This window comes from Suricata suricatta, chromosome 5, assembly GCF_006229205.1.
Source record: "Suricata suricatta isolate VVHF042 chromosome 5, meerkat_22Aug2017_6uvM2_HiC, whole genome shotgun sequence".
Taxonomy (NCBI): domain Eukaryota; kingdom Metazoa; phylum Chordata; class Mammalia; order Carnivora; family Herpestidae; genus Suricata; species Suricata suricatta.
The window spans coordinates 21,552,815-21,560,683 of record NC_043704.1 but is presented as its reverse complement, the minus strand read 5'-3'; the positions used below and the strand labels follow the sequence as shown (position 1 = coordinate 21,560,683).

The following is a 7,869-nucleotide window of genomic DNA, read 5'->3' as shown; positions in this document are numbered from 1 at the left end:
GAGCACAGAGAGTGAGGCAAGACAAGCGTTTTCTGATCAAGCCCATTTATTGAAAAAGGAATCAAACCTTTATAGGATTAGGGGCGGAAACTGGCCCAGGTTGGTTGCCAGGTAACAGAGTCAAATGAGTATTAGAGAAAGGGGAAACTGAAACTGAAACTCCTAACACAGCATCAAAGGAAGCGCCCAGACTTTCGTCTGCAATACTGGGCAGGGGAAGATTAGCGCTGCATAAACCCAAATGAGGTTTGATTTTTTTGTTCGTTTTGGCTTTTCTTGTCTGGCCCAGTATGACTGTCTCTGAATCCTGGACCAGGAAATGCACTCTCCTAGCCTCCAGATGTAAATCTTGTTCTTTTGGTTGCTCCCTGGAGAGCAAAATACCCTTGCCTGAGGCGGCCAAAACGGCAGCTCCCAACATGACCTCACTGTTTGCGGGATTGATCCCCCAATCTGGATTTGTGTCAGCATGGAGCCTGCTTGGGATTCTCTCTCTCTCCCTCTCTATTTTTTTTTTTTTTTTAGTTTTAAAATGTTTTATTTCAGTTTGTAAAAAAAAAAAGTTGTATGTACAAGACTCAGAGTACATAGAAAGGCAACATTCAATCACAAATGACTGAGGCAGTAGTCATTAAACCCCTACTGTGGAAGCATGTTTAAAGTACACACCTCTATGTCAGACAGAAACAATTTTAACTCTGCAGTCCAAGTTCCGAGTTTTATATCAGATCTGCATATATAAGACACTTGTGGTCAGATTTTAAGATTGTAAAGTCATTTTGAAGGTGCTTATACACTGAGTATAGGTTTCACTATTACAAACAGAAGATGTTAACTAACAAAACAATAGTCCTCAAAGGTTGCTTTGTTTCATGTTCACACACGTGTAATGTTTGCTAACTTCCCTTCTTGTAGTTACTCTTCAAATTATAGTCATTATGCATTGGAATCCCTATGCATCTCACCCATCTCCTTTATCTCAGCCTTCTCATACTTTGCCATTCTGTTCTTTCTGGAGATAACCAATACAACGATTCCAGCAATAACTGCTAGTGTCACAACCACAATGACAGCGATGCAGACCCTGCATCGAAAATTCAGGTGGTTTTTCATCAACATAGTAAATTGCAGTTCGACTGGGTTCCAGATCCAATTGCTCCCCATTTACTCTCAGATCCATTTTACTGGAATGGAACAAGGATTCATCTTTAACATCTTTTTCAAAATAATAAGCCACATCAGCTATGTCCACATCATTCTGAGTTTTCTGAGATGTATTTTGCACCAGATCAATAGTGATAAGATCATTCTCATACAGAATGTTTGTGATATATTTTGGATCTAGTTGATAATGAGTTGTGAGTACCTCCTTAAGCGCCGTCTGCAAACTTGGAATATCATATGGTATTTCTCTTGTTTTGTGTTTTAGTTCAGTGATGATCCAGTAGGTCCTCACTCGTTCAGAGCAGGATATTTCCGTGTCCTTGTCAGTTCTTCTGACCCCGGCGGTGTTTACACAGCAGCATGTGCTGGTGCCGTTGCACTGCTTGGCTTTAAAGAGCCCCTTCTCATCACAGTCGGGATCATAGAGCCCATCGTTGTTCTGGAAAGCCCCCTCAGGTCTCACTCTTCTTCCAGACTTTGTGCCAGTCATTTCTGCTTTCATTACCAGACATTTGGATGCCAGTTTTGAACAAATGGCAGAATTTTGTACACCAATTGAAGTACACTCGTACTGATTAAGTGTGTTCAAAGTGTGTTCTCCCTCTTCCCCACTTGTGCACACATGGTCTCTCTCTCTCTCAAAATAAATAATCAAAAGCTAAAAGAACTTAAAGATGCTACCTACTAATAATAATCACTACAAGATACATGGACTTAATTTAGAATCAACAAAAATGAATCAATTAAAAAACCCCATATATCTGAAAATTAAACAAGCACATACACGCAAACATATTGTTATGATCTGAATGTTTTGCCTCACCAACATTCAAAGGTTGAATTCACCTAATCTTCAAGGTGATGATATTAGGAGGTAGAGCCTATCAGCATATGATATTTAATTGTAAAATAATAAACATTTTCCACCTTAGATAAAGATAAAGAAAAACTGTCACCTCTCATCAGATATAATTAGTATTGCTCTGATGTCTTAGCATGCAGTAACAAATAAAAATAAATGGAATTCATGGACCATGGACAGAGACTGAAATATTAAAATGTTCATTTTCTCAAAATTCCTCTATAGATGAAAGATAACCCCAATTAATTTTTCAATACGTTTTATTTTTAGAATTGGATAGTGTATCCTAAAGTTTATATGGAAACGAAGATAATCAAAACCAGCCAAAGCAATCTATAAGTAAAAGAACAAATCTAGAAGATTTACACTACTGGATTTCTAGGCTTTATATAAAACTACAGAGATTGACAGAGTGTGGGATTATGGCTTTGGCAAAAGGATAGGTATAGATTTAATGGAATAAAATAGATAATCCAGAAATAGGCCCATATATTCAAATGCTTTGGCAAAGACATCAAAGCAATTCAATTGAGAATGAACACCCTTTTCTACAAATAGTGCTGAAGCAACTAGTTAAACGAATAAAAAAGAACCTCAGTTATCTATTCCATATTATGCAATAAAACTTAACTCTGAAGACACTTGTCTGGCTCACTCGGTTAAGCATCGGACTCTTGATTTAAGCTCAGGTCAGAATCTCGCTGTTCGTGAGTTTGAGCCCCCGTCAAGGCTATGTGCTGACAGTGCTTAGACTTCTCTCTCTCTCCCTCTCTCTCTGCACTTCCCCACTTTCTCTCTTTCTTTCTCTCAAAATAAGTAAGTAAACTTAAAAAATTAATTCTAGATAGATCAGGCACCCTATCCTTAAAACCTTGTTTGGAATCACATGATAACTTTCCAACATCTCTTAAGCTTTGCACATTCAGACTTGCTCAGCAACAAGAACACTTCATGAGGCAATAAAGAAATAACACACTTATTTAACATCAGTCAGATACTGTCAGACACCAAAGACAAGATTGATACAAATATCCTTCATGCTAGATGGAACTCCAATAAAAAAAGACTACAAGATCCATATCCTACTTGAAGCTGAGACATAATGTTGATGTTATTCCAACTATATTTTATTTAATATTTTAAAACAAAAACATGTAAAGGGATACTAAAGTACAGTCTGAGATTATAGTTTAATTGCAAAAACCTGAGCAATTGCTGGATGACAGAGGGGAGTTGTCTAAGAAAGAATCTAAAAGCTTTCAACAAAACGAGTCATCAGAACAGAAGTTTGGATAGAGCTCTTGGTATCTTCATCACCACCCTTGATTATGAAAATGTCTGGCTCACTGGTGCCTAGCTTAGTTAGGTAAAGGAGGGCTGGTAAGACAAATAAGCTTGGAAACTTGGAATGCAAAAGCAAGTCGAATGGAATAATTATAGAGAAAGCAAAGTTTTATTTCCAAAGCCAACAAAGGCAGAACTTACAAAATGAATGAAAGGTGAGAAATTCTGACAACATAATAGAAAGAATCAAACTGGAGCTTATCTTCTCCTTTGCACAGTTGTTTTTGTAAAGTGAGGAGCAGTGGATGTGAGACAATTGTGTGCAGCAAGGGAAGGAAAGACACTGAGAAGAAGGGTGACTCCCAGTGGAATTAGAGAAGAAAAGAAATTCTGGCAACACTATTATTGCAAATGCTTAAAAATATTTTGCTAGTTTGCTTTCTTATTCTTTTCCCATCTCTACCGCCACCCATTTCACCTCTCATAAAAACATCTTTATCAGCTTTTGTTTTCATTATGTGGAACAAAGGCTAGGGAAGAATAGGAGGAATGATTATGTGAATGAAAAAAAAGAAGTCTATATTTTGACTAAGTGTGACATCACTCTCCGTATTCCATGGGGTATGATTCAGAAGGCAGGAAGAAACGGGAGAAATGAGAGTTAATTGAAATATAAAATAAAGAAGGGATATAACTTGTGTCATTTCTGCACAACAGGGACTGAGAGTAGAATAAAAGTAATCATAACACAGGAAGAATTTTATTAAACAAGCCATTTCTGGTTTTGCCCAAGCATCATGAATAGCAATGTACAGCTGAACTTGCCTTTTTGTATGTAATGTGATATAGATCAGAAAATATTATAAATCTAAAGGCATATTTTAACTGTTATATAAACTTACAGATACAGAGTTGATATTTTGAGATATTTTTCTTCTCCACTTTACAACTAACATTGGCTTAGCACTTTCTTATATCCATAAATTAAATGCTTGTTCTCAAATGAGTCAGTTTCTAATGTGTCATTAATTCTAACAAGTCATAAGCAAAACCTGTCTTTCCAACTGCAGTTTTTGGGAGTGGCAGTGGTGGTATGTAGTGGAGTTAGGGAAAACTGAACTTGTACTTGACTTTCGCACTGCTTACTAATTTGAACACACCTATGCCACAGATCCCTTACCTGTTAAAAGAGGAAGCTGGATATGTGAACAAAATGGCACCTAAGCCAGACAGTGTTCCAAACACCTAGCATACTGTGATCAACACGACAGTCAACATCTTTATACTGAAAACCTAGGGGTGCCTGGATGACTCAGTCAATTAAGTGTCCAACTTCAGCTTGGGTCATGATCTCATGGCTCATGGATTTGAGTCCCGCATCTGGCTATGGGCTGACAGCTCTGAACCTGGAGCCTACTTCAGATTCTGTGCCTCCCTCTCTCTCTTGTCCTCCCCCACTCACACCCTCTCTTTCTCTCTCTTTTTCTCTCAAAAAGTGAATAAACATTTAAAAAATTTTAAAAACCTGATTATTGTAAATGAGTAAGTCGAAACATAAATGAACAAGGTGATATTATGGTATGGAATCTTCTTTGAGGAAAATCAAAAGGGCTAACTTTTAAGAGTGACTAAGTGAGGGAGACATTTCCAACTGGGTGGTTGTGGAAGGCCTCAGTAAAAATGTGGCAATCATAATGACCCTACATGGTTTGAGTCAGCCAACTTAGCTTCCAGAAAATACCCATTCTGAAAGATGGAACATAATGTAAAGAGGCCCTCAGATGTAAATTGTTTCATTGGTAGGAAAAAAAAAGAAGGCTGTGGTGGTCAGAGGAAAGGAAGTAATGGGGAAAGTCGTAGGAAATGGCATGTAGTAGCAGGGTTTGATCACACCAGGCCTTGTAGACCATTATGGATGCCTTACATTTGCCCCTCCATACCCATTCTCTGCCCTCTTTCACCTGTTCTGTGCATCCAGAAATCTTAACTGTATAAATTGCCATAGTGAATTGATTTATTCCCTCCGGTTGTGTTTGTTCAATTGGTCCCTCTAGAAGGAGATCCAGAAGACAAGAGGAAATAAAGGTTCTGATATTCATTCACCTCAGTTACTTACCTAATGAGTCAGCTGCGTCGCTGTATGGAAAGTCACAATCTCTATGAGGTTGCCCACGTATACAGCTACTCTACCCAGATTCCTATAACTCTAATTCTTCAAGTCCAAGCTTGATGAAGCCCCCTGCTGTTTCCATTCTTAGAGCACTGTACTACCCCTTGCTGGTTTACCTGAACTCTGACTATACCTATAACAATAATTCCATTATTCAATTATATCTTACATGCCAAGGTTGAATGAGCTCTTTGTTTCCTGCTGAGACCCTCTCTGGTACGAATATAGCAAATATTTGTTTTTAATTATAAAATGTACATTATGGGGAAAATGCACAAAATGAGAACAATACGATTATTCATAACTGGAAACCACAATGCACTCTTACTTCTAGTACAGAAAATGGAGTTATCAAGATAACACCTTTCTCTTGTTCTTTTGGCTGATGACCAACAGTAGCCAGGCCAGGAGGTTGTATTTGTAGCCCTACACAGCACAAATCTGAATATTTTCAAATAAATATGTTAGCTCTTTTTTCTTTAACTTCCTGACTTGAAGAGGCATAATGCCATATGGGAAGTACCACTAATAATAATAGACAAGTTGCAGATAGTCCTAAGAAAAGTTTCACTTCCACACACACAGCAATGAAAGACGATGAGAAAAATAATTTGTTGAATTAATTCTTCTCTTTAAGTGTCCCCTTGCAAAGATATATAAACAAAGAAAGAAAAAAAAGCATTGATTGTCTGGAATACTAGAAGGCGTTTGCAAAATGGACTACTAGGATTCTTGAATTTATTATACCTGACATATTGCTTGCTGCAAACTGTTGTTAAATCATCATTTCTTCTCCTAAAGAAAGGTAATATTGAATTTTGTAAGACAAAACATCACATGCAAGTATACACTATTCGTTTGAGAAACATACAAAGTATCTCTTGAGACAGCTCAGATCTGCTATTTTCTTTAGTCAAAGCTATAAATAGGAAAGTCCTCAATCTGAGTCTAGGTTTGTACAAATACAGATAAAATGCTTGAGCTGCTCTCTGAAGCTCTAAATTCCTCCTCCTAAAACTGCCTCCAAGTTAATCCATTATATTTACACAGGAAAACTGAAGCAGATATTTGAACAAGAATATGATGATTTTGATCAGAATAGACACTGAGTGAGTAACTGGATTATCTGAACAATTAAGATCAAAATTTAACTCTTCCCTTAGAATTTGTTTTGTATTTATTTATACGAAATATTTTGTGGATGATTGATGTGAGGAAAGAAAGGCTTATTTTTTCTTTTTTTTTTCTTTAACTATTTATTTATTTATTTTGAGAGAGATGATAAGTGAGGGAAGACCAGAAAGAGAGAGAATCCCAAACAACCTCTAAACTGATAGTGCAAAGTCAGTCTTGGGACTCCATCCCACATACTGCAAGGTCATGACCTGAGCCAAATCAAGAGTTCGATGCTTCACCAGCTACGCCACTCAGGCATCTCAGCAATTTTTGTTTCAAATTATTTTGTGTGGAGAAGATATATGAGGACAGGAAATTTGTTAATTTTTTATTAAAATAGAGCATTTAGTCATGACTTTATGAAAAGTCAGTCAAAACTGCATATTACAAAGGAGAAAGTTAAAAATAATATAAGAAAATTAAACCATGCATTTTCATCAAGTCCAAATGCCCAAGACCTGTTCTTTTCTCTATTTGTTTTAAGGTCATACAATTACTCCTTACAAAACAAATGGTTCTTTTGTCAATGAAGTCAATGAAGCCATAAGCAAGGCCAATGGAAGCACATGTTAGATGCTGAGTTATTGACAGGTAATATCTTTGTCATTGAAAGTGGTAGGTGATGGTGATTTAAGTAGGGTTGGGGGAAATGAAAAAGTTTAATCTTTCTCACTTGGCATCTTGAGGGCACTTAGGTCTAGATATTCCGGTAAATCACATCAGTATACTGTACACTATATTGAATGCTAATGAAAGTCATGGATAACAAATAAATTAACAATAACAAAAACAGCAACGAAATACTTTCTTCATACTTCTAACAGCTTCTGGATATACTGGATTTCCTTGTTTATAAATCTTCTCTCTTTGGTCACATATAATCTTCATTTGAAAAGTAATCTTCATTTTTAGATTTAACATTTATTCATTCATGATTAACTAAGATGAAGGTCTATTGTACAGATATTTTTATAAGAATAAGCCCCCCTAAAAAGTAAACATTATCAATTAAACAATCAAATAATGCTCTGAAGATTAACAAAAACTTTTGTGCATCATTTCAGAGAAAAAAATATTATCAGAGTCACTAAACCAATAATTCTTTGTAATATAAGTGGATTTCTGTAGCAACTGTTATAATTTTAAGGAGGAAAAACAGCAGAAAGCTAAAAAATAAAGCAGAGGTACAAAATGCCCTCACAGTAGAAGCATT

The 7,869-nt window shown here is 36.4% G+C and overlaps 1 pseudogene; it reads right to left on the bottom strand.

Annotated features, from left to right (window-relative positions):
- Positions 1-861: 861 nt before the first annotated feature.
- The window catches only part of LOC115291088, a 38,167-nt pseudogene continuing 31,159 nt past the window's right edge, over positions 862-7,869 (bottom strand).